Source organism: Bubalus kerabau, chromosome 4 (genome assembly GCF_029407905.1).
Source record: "Bubalus kerabau isolate K-KA32 ecotype Philippines breed swamp buffalo chromosome 4, PCC_UOA_SB_1v2, whole genome shotgun sequence".
NCBI classification, from domain to species: Eukaryota; Metazoa; Chordata; class Mammalia; order Artiodactyla; family Bovidae; genus Bubalus; species Bubalus kerabau.
Genome location: NC_073627.1, coordinates 31,331,020 through 31,345,426, shown reverse-complemented (window position 1 = coordinate 31,345,426; position 14,407 = coordinate 31,331,020).

Here is a 14,407-nt window from a genome sequence, read left to right as displayed (position 1 = left end):
CAGAGGTTCAACCCCTGGGTCGGGAAGATTCCCTGAAGGAGGAAAGGGCAACCCACCCAGTATTCTTGCCTGGAAAAGTCCATGGACAGAGGAGCCTGGCAGGCTACCGTCCATGGGGTCTCGAAAGAGTGGGACCGGACTAAGCGACTGAGCACTGCACACTGTGTAGAGTTAATGAGAGTAGTTTGTACCTGTCTTACCCCATGTCCAGGGCAGTGTTTTGCATGCAGTAGGTGTTCAGTAAGTCACTTTGTGCTCCGTCAGAGGTTCTGGCATCGAATTGCAGAGAAGGGAGTGGTGGAGCAGAGTGTGGGTAAAAGAAACGGAGGAAGCCAGATGAGGGGAAATCTGAGGAGCCCTCCCCACATGAGACGTGTCTGCTCCCCGTAGCTCAGAGAGAGAGCTCAGGGCTGAGGGCCCAGTCACCCCAACCAGAGCTGCAGCTCTGTGATGGCATGGCTGTCCCTAGAAAACCACTTCATTCCTCTGTCATGCCCCACGTTGAGTGATGACAAGTTAGTAACCACTAAACTTTACCAGGGCTTCCCAGGTGGCAGTAGTGGTAAAGAGCCTGCCTGCCAATGCAGGTTCAATCCCTGGGTCGGGAAGATCCTCTTGAGAAGGGCATGGCAATCCACTCCAGTATTCTTGCCTGGAGAATCGCAGGGACAGAGGAGCCTGGCGGGCTGCAGTCCATGGGGTCGCACAGAGTCGGACACAACTGAAGCGACTTGGCACACACAACCTTTACCAAATCTTAACTACACCAGTGCTTTTTCAGACATTAACATAGTTTCCTTAAAAATGGAAACAAGGGTCACTGGCCCTTTTCATTTTAAGAAGGGAAGATCCCCTGAAGGAGGAAATGGCAACCCACTCCAGTATTCTTGCCTGGAGAATTCCCTGGACAGAGGAACCTGGCAGGCTACAATCCATGGGGTTGCAAAGAGTCAGAGTCAGACATGACTGAGCCACTTAAACGACAACAAAAAATGTGCAGGGCAGCCCACAGATTACCTGACCTTGAACAAACCACCTCCTGTGCTTCACACCTAAGGAAATGGGATGAAAGTGAAGTTAAAGTTGCTCAGTCGTGTCCGACTCTTTGCGACCCTATAGACCATACAGTCCATGGAATTCTCCAGGCCAGAATACTGGAGTGGGTAACCATTCCCTTCTCCAGGGGATCTTCCCAACCCAGGGATCAACCCCAGGTCTCCCACATTGCAGGTAGATTCTTTACCAGCTGAGCCACCAGGGAAGCCCCAAAAGAAATGGGATGGCAAGAGTTAATCACAGGTACTTCATCTCCATTAGGGAAGACAAAATACAGGACTAGATGTCAAAGAGCTCTGAAAACCACAGAGCCAGACAAATGTGAGGGGTTCTTCTGGGCAAACAATGACATTACAGACCGGGAAGTGCTCACTGCCCTTGAGAACAAGGGTCCTGTTTCACTCCCTGCATCACCACAAGAGAGACAATCCCTGATCTCAAGACATATATCTGCCCCAGTGAAGCCTTCAGTCTACAGAGTATGCCAATCTTAAGTCCTTAGTAAAAATCATCCTAAATGTTTCTACAGACTCCAGGAACCCAGAGGAACTAACCTTAGGTCCTGACGAATTAGAACCATTAAGAAATATACAGAAACAATAGAGATCCTGGCCCTACAAAGACAGAGGAGCTTTTAATTAGTCCCATTTTCCCTTTTCTCTTTGTTCTAATCAGAAAATCACTTCAGTCCCCCATCTTTCTCCAGATCAGAATAGTCCTGAGTTTACAAGTGGGCTTCCCTTCTTCACCTGATAGCTCAGGACCCACCGTAATCTTGTTCATTTCCCCTTTTCAACAACATGTGCGACTTTGGAGAAATAACTTACACTAGCTAATACATAAAAATTCAGAAGTCTGATACAGTTAAATAAGCTTTGTATCAGACCTAACTCACAGAAGGACAAGGAAGACGCAAAGAGTTGGAGAGTGACATCATCAGTGGTCCTTTAGAGCAGTGATTCTCAAACCACAGTGAGCACCAGCACCCCTGGACCATTTGTTGAACACAGACCTTCTCTGCCCATCCTCAGAGAATGGGGGTAGGATCCCAGACATACCTTTGCCCTGATGTCTCTAAGTCAGGTTGTAGGTGCACCCTGGCATTCCCCACCGGTGGGCTAGACAGCATGCGATTTAAGGTTTTTCTTTAAAGACCATGTTCTGTCTGTCTACCTGGAAGGGACTTTTCCTGATGTGGCTCAGAGAAACCAAGGCTCCAGGGAGAATTCTCCAGCATAGGTAACCATGACAGCCCACACAACCCCTGCAATGCTCAGGGGCTCATAAGAAAAAAAAAAAAAACTAGAATACGTTGTCCCAACTGTCAGTACCCAGCCCCCGAGAGGGAAGTGATCTATGTCACTACAATCGGAAACTGCTGGGAGCATTCCCTCTCTGCTGCATATTGATTATTAGATAAACATTATAGATGATAGACAGACATGGGGCTTCCCAGGTGGCGCTAGTAGTAAAGAATCTGCCTGCCAATGCAGGAGATGCAAGAGTCACAGGTTCGATCCCTGGGTCAGGAAGATTCCCTGGAGTAGCAAACGACAACCCACTCCAGTATTCTTGCCTGGAAAATTCCTTGGAGAGAGGAGCCTAGCAGGCTGTAGTCCTGTGCTGTGCTGTGCTTATCACTCAGTTGTGTCTGACTCTTTGCAATCCCATGGACTGTAGCCCACCAGTTTCCGCTATCCATGGGATTCTCCAGGCAAGAATACTGCCATTTCTTTCTCCAGGGGATCTTCCTAACCCAGGGATCAAATCCAGGTTCTATTGCAGACAGATTCTTTACCATCTGAGCCACCAGCGAAGTCACAGAGCTAAAGTCCATGGGGTCACAAAGAGTCAGACACAACTGAGCACAAGCACAAGACAAGCCCTAGATAGATAAATAGATAGATAGATAGACGGATAGATAGGTGAATAGATGGATAGATGAACAGATAGATAGGTGAATAGATGGATAGATAGATAGATGGATAGATAGATAGGTGAGTAGATGGATAGATAGATAGATGGATAGATGAACAGATAGATAGGTGAATAGATGGATAGACAGATAGACGGATAGATAGGTGAATAGATGGATAGATGAACAGATAGATAGGTGAATAGATGGATAGACAGATAGATGGATAGATGAATAGATAGATTGTACCACACTCTTTGTTGCAGTGGCTTGTCCTGTTGGCAGAGCTCAGGCTCTAGAGCACCCGGGCTCAGTAGTTGCAGTACCTGGACTCTAGAGCACAGGCTCAGTGGTTGTGGCTCACTGGCTTAGTTCTCCATGGCATGTGGGATCCTTCCTGACCAGGGATTGAACCTGTGTCCCCTGCACGGGCAGTCAGATTCTTTACCACTGAGCCATCAGGGAAGCCTGAGATAGTTTTATTAATGCAACATAGTTCAGATTTGGAAATAGTGTCACACTCTGTCTTACCACCTCCTAAAGCATCCATGTGTGTCAAGCAAACCACCGTTACCACCATAACCAAACCTAACTGCACCAAAGGAAGGCACTCCACTGAATCAAGGGGGAGCCGGCACACCCACTCCCCTCTCAGGTGGCCAAAGGGAAGGAAGTAAGCAAGCAGCAGGCGGTCTGGACAAGTGCCTGGCCATCCCCGGGCTCTCGTTTCTTCCTCTGCAAAGTGAGGGTGCTGACCTGCACTAGCTCCGGAGCCCTGGCGGCCCTGGCTGCCGTGAACACAGTAGACTTCTGTTCCTTCTCATGCCACCATAGGCCCCCTTTACTCTGTGCTATGCCCGGAACTTGCTCTGTCATCAGATTTGAGTTGGGGGTGTTGGATGCTCAGATACATCCCCTAGGAAACCAAGGCCGACTTCAGGCTGTACGAGCAGACTGAAATGGTAAGGAGCTCAGACAATGTTACATTGTGGAGTTTAAAAACACGCATTTTTAAGAGCCTGGGCTTACTGAGTCAGCGATCTGGAACATTCTCAAGATGCTAAAAATATCCCAAGAGTGGACTGAATTTTAAATTGGGCTTTAAGAAACATTCTATGTGAAAACAATCAGGCATTTCTTCTTTAAAACAGTTATGCATTTTCTTTATTTAGATTTTTCACTACTGGAAATAATAAGAAATAGGGTGTTCAAGCCTCCGATGGGGGACCGAACATCAAGGCCCAAAAGGTCATCCAGTCCTAAGAGTCTATCCAAACAGTCAAGATTCTACCCAGAGGACCTTGACGTATAATCTTCAATCTCTCAATTTACATTTTCAAAGTAAAAAAGGGTGAAAGGCTTCTCTCCCTTTTGACTAATAGTTTGATGACTCACAGGTCCTGGCCTTAGAGAGCTCCCAGCTGTAGGAGTTTTGACCCCCCCCCCCAGGGACCCCATCACTGTACGGGGGCACCCTTTACCCAGCTTCAGGGGGCTTTTTGCTTTCAACAGCTCACAAATGCAAGTCTTTTTGGAACAGCTGCCTTTGGGCTACTGGAAGCAATCAGAAATGGTGGGGTGAACCCCTTCCTCACTGGTGGGGGGGGGCATGGCCAGTGACTGATGGGAAGGAGCCAAGAGAACCCAGCCCCCCATCCTTTGCTCATGGGCACTTACAAACCCCTTGTTTACAAACCCCTGCAGAAACGGGCTAAAGTCACTTCCTCGGAACTTAGTCTGAAGTCACACCCTCTCCCACCCAGCTTCTCCTGCCTCTCCGGGAACCAGGAATATGGGGCTTGCAGAACTGTCATCTCAGTGTCCCTCCTGGGGGACCTGACCCAGGAAGACCAGCTGGGTGAAGGGGGCCTGGAGCCAGGCTCCATGAAGGACTTGCCACCCAGCCTTGCAGCGAATCTCCACCCAGGAGGCCTCCTCAGGGCCTGAGCAGTGAGATGCCAGCTATGTGGAATGTGACTTATTTATTTTTAATTGGAAGATAATTGCTCCACAGGGCTTCCCTGATGGCTCAGATGGTAAAGAGTCCGCCTGCGGTACGGAGGACCAGGGTTCGATCTCTGGGTCAGGAAGATCCCCTGGAGAAGGAAATGGCAACCCACTCCAGTATTCTTGCCTGGAAAATCCCATGGTTGGAGGACCCTAGCAGGCTACAGTCCATGGGGTCACAAAGAGTCGGACACGACTGAGTGACTTCACTTCACTTTTGCTCTACAATATTGTGTTGGTCTCTGCCATACATTAATATATGTACACATGTGTCCCCCTCCCCCTTGAATTTCCCTCCCTAGATGTGACTTTCATGACGAAATGTTACCAGGGTCACTTGGATTCAGAGGAGAGAAAGAATGGGATTTTTTTTTCACACTCGTTTTTGTTTGTGGAGAAGCAGAATCCAGAAAGGCCAGGTCATAAAGACACGAGCCTCTGAACACCACTCCAAGGGGTCGAGACCACAATTATCCTAAAATCCATCTTTCTTCAGCCTCTCCCTTGCTCTGGGGTCTCCAGGCACACGGAGGCTCAGGGACACCCACAGCAGGTCATCAGTGCAGAGGCAACAGCAAGAAGAGAGAAGATGGAGAAGGGCATGGCAACCCACTCCAGTATCCTTGCCTGGAGAACCCCATGGACAGAGGAGCCTGGCGGGCTGCAGTCCATGGACTCACAAAGAGTCAGACACGAATGAGCAACTGAGCACATCTAATAATCTACCCGTGGAGATTTCTGTAAGGACACTGAGTTTGCCAGTCATTTCCGTAGGACCCTTCTTTCCTGCTGTTTGAGTTTCTCTCCCCAATCTCATCACCCCACATCAATTACAAGCTTTCTATGACCCCAAAACCATATGCCACTCAACTTCATGTCCCCATTCATTCATTCCCAAATATAACTTATTAATATTTGTATTTCCCCAGCACCTAACACAGATGCTGGCACAAAGCTGGTGGCCAATGAATACGAGTTGCTGGCCATGCTGTGGCGAAGGGGACTGGTCTCCATGGGGAGAACAGCAGCTGAGAGTGCAGGCCGGAGGTCAGAATGCTCGGGTCTCTAGCAGGGACCAGCTGCGTGACCCTGACCAGAACCAACCGCTCTGAGCTCCCCTCACCTTATCAAGTTAGGATGATACTTATAGAACCTCACGGCATGAGCAATGTCATGAATGTTAACTGAATTAGTCTAGTAGTAGTAGTAGTTTGGTCGCTAAGTTGTGTCCAACTCTTGCAATCCCATGGACTATAGCCCACCAGGCTCCTCTGTCCACGGGATTCTCCAGGCAAGAATACTGGAGTGGGTTGCAATTTCCTTTTTCAGGGGATCTTCCTGACCCAGGAGTCAAACCCAGGTCTCCTGCATTGCAGGCCAATTAGCTATGAGGGAAGACACCTCACAGTGCTGCTGCTGCTGCTGCTGAGTCACTTCAGTCATGTCCGACTCTGTGCGACCCCAGAGACGGCAGCCCACCAGGCTCCCCAGTCCCTGGGATTCTCACAGTAAACAGTACGTCAGTGCTGCTCATTTATTCATTTATTCGGCTGTGGCAGGTCTTCAGTGCGGCACTAGAGGTCCAAAGGTAAGTTGCCCCACGGCAGGTGGGATCTTAGTTCCCTAACTAGGGATGGAACCTGCATCCCCTGTATTGCAAGGCAGATTCTTAACCACTGGACCACCAGGCAAGTCACAGTGCTGATTATTTTTAATATAGACTATGTGCTTGACATATTACCTACTTTGTCTCGTTAAATCTCCAAACAACTTCCTGAGTTGATGTCGCCAACCCCTCCTTAAAGATTCATGTTATGGTTTGACAGAAAACAACAAAATTCTGCAAAGCAATTATCCTTCAATTAAAAAAATAAGTAAATTTAAAAAAAAAAAAACAGAGGTGGAAGCTGGACTGCTTGGCTGGTAAGCGGCAGAGACAGAACATGAGTCCAGAGCCAGGTCTCACACCCAGTCTCTTTCTGTTCCGTCTGCAAATTAGGCCGAGATAATTCTCAGCCGAGAAGAACAATTGCAGGTGCTCACAGAGGACCCCTCAGGCACTAAGAGTCCAAAGCAGGGGCCAACATCACATCAGGCTCCACCCCCAAAACAAGGGGTTCAGAGCTGTGATCAAGTCCCAACTTCCACCCGCCGTGGTTGCAACCCTGGACACTGTCAGCAACCCAGCCAAGCTCAAACGCCTCTTCATTCCATCAGCCCCAAGGCATCCCAAGCCTTCAGTCCCCCTAGAATGTCTCCCCCCGACCCGGCTCTCAGCCAGACCGCCAGCATGCCAGCCATGCCCACGTACTGGAAAGCAGACGACAGCTGGCAGAAAACTTAGACCATGTCCGGGACAGGATGTTACTGTGCCTTTCTGAATCCTAAGCATTCCTTCAGGCCCAGGACGCCAAACAGTTAAACACTGTCAGCACTAATGCTAGTGAATTGGAAGCAACCATCTATTAATATAACCTATTCATAGAACCCTGGCTACAACCAAGCTCAGTGGGGAAGTGCTCCAGGCTTGACTAGTGATGTCTGTCAGGGCCCAGGAAGGTGGGCAGCACATAGGTGCACATTTGCCAGCCCTTCTTCAGGCCAAGGGTCTATGCGTGAGGACAGTCAGATATTGAGAAGACACGTGGTACCCACGGGGTTTATCATGGGGGATGGGGGGAGACGCGTGACAGTGGTCTCTGCCTCCAACAAGGAATGCACAGAGGTGAGAAATCAAATAAAAATATAAGTGCCAATGACGTGTAGGGGAAACTGCTCTGTTCCTTTGTACTTGAATTTTTTACCATGTGGGTTTTTCAGAGACTTTTTTCTAGTTTTCTCAATACGCGCTTTTTTTTTCTGTTGGTTGCATCGGGTCTTAGTTGCAGCATGTGGGATAGAGAGCTCAGGTTCCAGAGCATGCAGGCTTAGCTGCCCTGAAGCATGTGGGATCTTGGTCCCCCTACCAGGGATGGAAACTGTCCCCTGCATTAAAAGGTGGATTCTTAACCACTGGACTACCAGGAAAGTCTGGGAGGGATTGCCTGCCTCTCTCTGGGTTCCTCCTCCCCATCTCAGCATCAGAAACTGCCTGCAGGTGGAAATCCAAGGCAACTAAAAGGCTCACTTCATTTTTATCCCTTTTCTCAGGCACCACCATTGTGCACCACTGTGGTACAATGCCAAAGTAGCGGAGGAAGTTACTTTATGTATCCTGTTCAGCTTTCCCATTGTTTACAATGGGAGGTTCAGTCCAATCCTTGCTACCACATCACAGAAGTTCCCCACAACATGTATTTGTAGTTCAGTCTGTGTTTAGATCAGCACAGTCAATCCTAAAGGAAACCAACCAACCCTGAATATTAACTGAAAGGACTGATGCTTAAGCTCTAGTACTTTGGCCACCTGATGCAAAGAACTGACTAATTGGAAAAGACCCTGATGCTGGGAAAGAGTGGGCAGGAGAAGGGGGTGACAGAAGATGAGATGGTTGGATGGCATCACCAACTCAATGGACATGAGTCTGAGCAAACTCTGGGAGATAGTGAAGGACAGGGAAGCCTGATGTGCTGCATGCAGTCCATGGGGTCACGGGCAGTCAGACACAACTTAGCAACTGAACTACAAAACAACACTAGTTATTTCTGAGCATTTTTAGAGATTCATCCAGTTGAGAGTCCCACCAGTGATGTAGAATGCCTGGTCCAGGAGCATGTCTAAATCAATCCTATGTATGACCGGTTGCTGGCACATAAGTTATCATTTAATTCCCACAATTCTGTGAGGTGGGTTTTATTATCCAAGTTTTTCAGACAAGGAAACCAGGCTTGAAAGGATTGTTGTTGTTGTTTAGTCACAAAGTTGTGTCCGCCTCTTTGCAAACCCAGAGACTGTATAGCCTACCAGGCTCCTCTGCCAATGGGTTTCTCAGGCAAGAATACTGGAGTGTATTGCCATTTCCTTCTCCAGGGGATCTTCCCGACCCAGGAATCAAGCCCACGTCTCCTGCATTGGCAGGTGGATTCTTTACCACTAAGCCACCTGGGAAGCCCTTGAAGGGATTAGCAAGGTTAAAAGTGATGGAGATATAAAAAGGGGAAATAATTAACTTATTGTTCATGACTTTTTAAAAATAAAGTGAGTTTCAACAACAAAAAGTGATGAGGCCCCACACCACAAGGCAGGAATTTGGACACTGAGAGGGTGGGACCCAATTAGATGCAGAAAGAGCTTCTATTTTGTTCCTAGAGCTGGAAAAGCCTTCATGAAAATTAGTGTTTCCTTCCTTTATGCTTGTCTGGCTCATTTCACATCCTCTATGAGACAAGCTTTAAAATACTACAGTTATTCCGGTTGGGACTGTAGCAGTCAGCTTGGGCTGCCGTAACAAAACAGCATAGACAAGGTGGCTTAAGCTAACAGAAGTTCACCTCTCACAGTTCCGGGAGGATGGAAGTCCAAGATCAGAGTGCCAACGGATTCAGCTTCTGATAGCAGCTCTCTTCTGGACCTGCAGACAGCCACTTTCCCTGTGTCCTCACATGGCCTTTCCTTGGTGTGGGCACAGAGAGTGATCTCTCTTCCTGTTATTATAAGGCCACCTATAAGGACCCATCCTGCCTCATTTAACCTTAGTTACCTCCTAAAAGCTCTGCCTCCAAACAGTCACAGTGGTTAGGTCTTCAGCATAGAATGTGTGTGTGAGCTTAGTCACTCAAGTCATTTCTGACTCTTTGTGACCCCAAAGACGGTAGCCCACCAAGCTCCTCTGTCCATGGGATTCTCCAGGCAAGAATACAGGAGTGGGTTGCCATCTCCTCCTCCAGGGGATCTTCCCAACCCAGGGATGGAAACTGCGTCTCTTATCTCTTCTGCATTGGCAGACAGGTTCTTTACCACTAGTGCCACCTGGGAAGCTCACGTTTATATCTCCTACTGGTCTGTTTCTCTGACTGATACAAGGAGATGCACACATACACAAGGAATTACCAGGCAGTGTCCTATGCACTATGATTGGGGAAGCATCATACATGGTACCTGGCAGTGTAAGTTAAGCCTCAGTCAGGCTTGCCAGATCCGAGTCTTGGCACCATCATGTACCAGATGCACCATGAACTTGGGTGAATTCCTACATTCTGCAGGCCTCAGTTTCCTTATCTGTAAAATGGTGAGAGTATCTCCCTCTGGAGGTTATTGCAAGGGGTCAAAGAGGTTCTTACCTTGCTTGAGAACACACCACCAGTAAGGACAAAACCAGTCTTAACACTCAGGACTGTCTGCCTCCAGTGCGTGTTCCCTTAGCCCTCTGCTGAATCACCTTCTCCTTGGGAATTACACTTCAGCTGTTCTTTCTTTTCATATTTATTTATCCGGCTGTGTCAGGTCTTAGTTGCGACACACGGGGTCTTCACTGCAGTGTGCAGGCTTCTCTCTAGCTGTGGCTTCAAGGCTCCAGAGTGCGTGGGCTCAGTACCTGAAGCTCTGGGCTTATTTGCCCCACATGTGGAATCTCAGTTCCCTGACCAGGGATCAAACCCACATCCCCTGCATTGGAAGGCAGATTCTTAGCCACCCGATGGCCAGGAAGTCCCACAGCTGTTTGGCCTTCAACAGGCACGTTTGCCAAAGGCAGCCCATACATTGTTATGGCTTCAACTCTGCTCTGCAGAGAGGCCTCATAAATTCATAGCTTTTGCCCAGTCCTAATGGAAATCCATCATTCCATTGCATTCTGGTACCTGGATGTAAACACTGGCTTCAAACCAAACATATCTTAGATTCAAACTCATCACCTTCCCCTGACACTGACCAGTCCTGGCTTCACCTGTCTCTAGTTGTATGACCCAGGGAAAGCTGCTGACCTCTTAATCCTCAGAGTTCCATTGTTCAACTGGGGGAAAGGGGATTGGTGATGTGAGGAAAGCAGACATATATCATGTATGTAGTACCTAACTTGGTGTCTGGTACACTGCAAGTACTAAATAATTGTACTTATTCATTCAGCATCTACTCATTCATAGGCACTGGTTTTAATTAATTTCACAACAGGAAACATGGATTTAGTCCTAATTCACTACTTGCAGGCTAATTTTCCAGGAAAACTATTATTTCCCACCAAACCAAGTAAACAAGATGCTCCAGTCTGGCTCTTTTCTTTGCATTTTACGTTGATGTACTGCCATCTAGTGGACCCTGCAAAAGTTACAAGCAAAAGAGGAAAAGGGCATGCAGAGAAAGGCAATACCCTAAAAGAAATGTTCACCATGAACACGGTCCATAGCATTGCTGGATTTCAATGACTATCTGAAAAACATAAATAATAAGATGTGTTCTAAATAGAAGGTGTAAATAAACACTATAGTAAGTTACCAGCTTATCTTACAATCTCTAACTTGGTCTAAGCAAAATGAAAAATAGAAGAATCAGCCTGCAAAAGAATCTTTCCTTGAAAGCTTGTTTGAAGGTTCTCACAGGGAAGCGCAGCTACTCATACACCCTTGACCGAAGACCAGTCCTCCTCTATAGGGGACGGTCATCCTCTTCGACCAAGTGCACAGCTTCGGGAGGGACGCACATGGAGCGGTGAGGGAGAAAGGGGACACCCGCCTAGCCAGCCAGATCAGCCAAATCAACCCTGGCGATCAATGGGGTGACAGATGTCACAACCAAATCGCCCTCACATCCAAAACACTCTAACACCATATACAAAAATAAACTTAAAATGGATTAAAGATCTAAATATAAGACCAGAAACCATAAAACTCCTAGAGGAAAACATAGGCAAAACATTCTCTGACACAAATCATAGCAGGATTCTCTATGACCCACCTCCCAGAGTAATGGAAATAAAAGCAAAAATAAACAAATGGGACCTAATTAAACTTAAAAGCTTTTGGACAACGAAGGAAACTATAAGCAAGGTGAAAAGACAGCCTTCAGATGGGAGAAAATAATAGCAAATGAAGCAACTGACAAAGAATTAATCTCAAAAAATATACAAGCAACTCCTACAGCTCAATTCCAGAAAAATAAGTGACCCAATCAAAAAATGGACCAAAGAACTAAACAGACATTTCTCAAAAAAAGACTTACAAATGGCTAACAAACACATGAAAAGATGCTCAACATCACTCATTATCAGAGAAATGCAAATCAAAACCACAATGAGGTACCATCTCACGCCAGTCAGAATGGCTGCGATCCAAAAGTCTACAAGCAATAAATATTGGAGAAGGTGTGGAGAAAAAGGAACCCTCTTACACTGTTGGTGGGAATGCAAACTAGTACAGCCACTATGGAGAACAGTGTGGAGATTCCTTTAAAAGCTGGAAATAGAACTGCCATATGACCCAGCAATCCCACTGCTGGGCATACACACCAAGGAAACCAGAATTGAAAGAGACCCATGTACCCCAATGTTCATCGCAGCACTGTTTATAATAGCCAGGACATGGAAGCAACCTAGATGTCCATCAGCAGACAAATGGATAAGAAAGCTGTGGTACATATACACAATGGAGTATTACTCAGCCATTAAAAAGAATACATTTGAATCAGTTCTAATGAGGTGGATGAAACTGGAGCCTATTATACAGAGTGAAGTAAGCCAGAAAGAAAAACACCAATACAGTATACTAATGCATATATACGGAATTTAGAAAGATGGTAACGATGACCCTATATGCGAGACAGTGAAAGAGACACAGATGTAAAGAACAAACTGTTGGACTCTGTGGGAGAAGGTGAAGATGGGATGATTTGAGAGACTAGCATTGAAACTTGTATATTATCATGTATATTATATGTAAAATAGATCGCCAGTCCAGGTTCGATGCATGAGGCAGGGTGCTCAGGGCTGATGCACTGGGGTGACCCTGAGGGATGGGATGGGGAGGGAGGTGGGAGAGAGGGTCAGGATGGGAAACACATGTACACCCATGGCTGATTCATATGAATGTATGGCAAAAACCACCACAATACTGTAAAGTAATTAGCCTCCAATTAAAATTAAAAAAAAAAATTGGATATATACAGTACAATTCTAGTACAATATCTTCCCTATAATATGGAATCATGTATCAATAGTATAATAAATTACAGAATATAGAAAAAAAAAGAATCTTCCCTGCAACTGATGGCTTTTCTCCATTTGAATTCACCATGCCGCATCCTGAATGGGAATCCAAACCATATAGAAGTCACTCAACTAGGGGTTAGGCCTCCTGACTGCTCTACTTTCAACTAGCTAAGCAACTCTGTTTTCCTTTCTGAGTCTCCATTACGGAGAGCTGACTGAGTATTTGGGACTGTGCTGAATATTTTACATGGATCATCTCACTTGATCATTAAATTATTAATAGCGAATCATCAATAATAATGATTATTGCGTTTTCTATTCCTCCCTTCAATCCTCTCAGCTTTCGCTTCATGCATTTTGGAGCTCTAATACCAACTGCATATATGTTCATAATTGTCACGTCTTCCTGATGGATTGACCCTTTTTTTTCAATATGTAATGTCCTTGTCTCTTGTAGCAATTCATTTTGTCTTAAAGTCTGTTTTGAAAGTGTCATCTGACCTCATGGTTTTAATAAGAAGCAAGCTTTTAAGTTCATTGAGCATCCTTCACATGTGGTGTATTGTTTTCCCTTGCTGCTTTTAATATTCTCTGGCATTGGCTTTTGACAATTCAACTCTGAATATATTTAGATGTAGGCCTCTTTAAATTTATCCTACTTAGAATTCATGGCACTTCTTGGAAGTACAGATTAATGTGGATTGGTTTTTTTTTTTCCAAAATCTTTCATGAAATTTGAGAAGTTTGCAGCCATTAATTCCTCAAATAGTCACCTTTCTCCTGGAACTCCCCTAGGGTGTATGTTTGAGGTCCACAGGCTGTGTTCACTGTTCTTCACTCTTCTTTCTGCTCCTCTAACTTCAATATTTCAATTGTCCTGTTTTCAATTGTTCTTTCATCTGTTTAACTTCTCCACTAAATTTCTCATGTCAGTTACCATACTTTCAGTTCCAGAAGTTTCTGTTTGGTTCCTTTTTATAATTTTTATCTTTACTGATACTCGCATTTTGTTCATAGATCATTTCCCTAATTTCTTTCAGTCCTTTGCCCACAGCCTCTTTTAGCTCTTTGAACATACACGACAGCTGATTTCAAGTCTGGACAAGGTGTCTGTTGAATTTTTTTCCTGTGTATGAGCCATACTGTCTTTGTTTCTTTGTGTGTCTTACCATTTTTTTTGTTGTTGAAAACTGGACAATTTCAGCAATATAAGGAGACAACTCTGGAAATCAAATTTGTTGCCTCTTTCCTTTAATGCTTGTTGTGGTGGAGGTTGCAGGTTCTTTCAGTGACTTTTCAGAACTAACTCTGAACATGTGTAGTATTCTTTGTCATGTGTAGTCACTGAAATC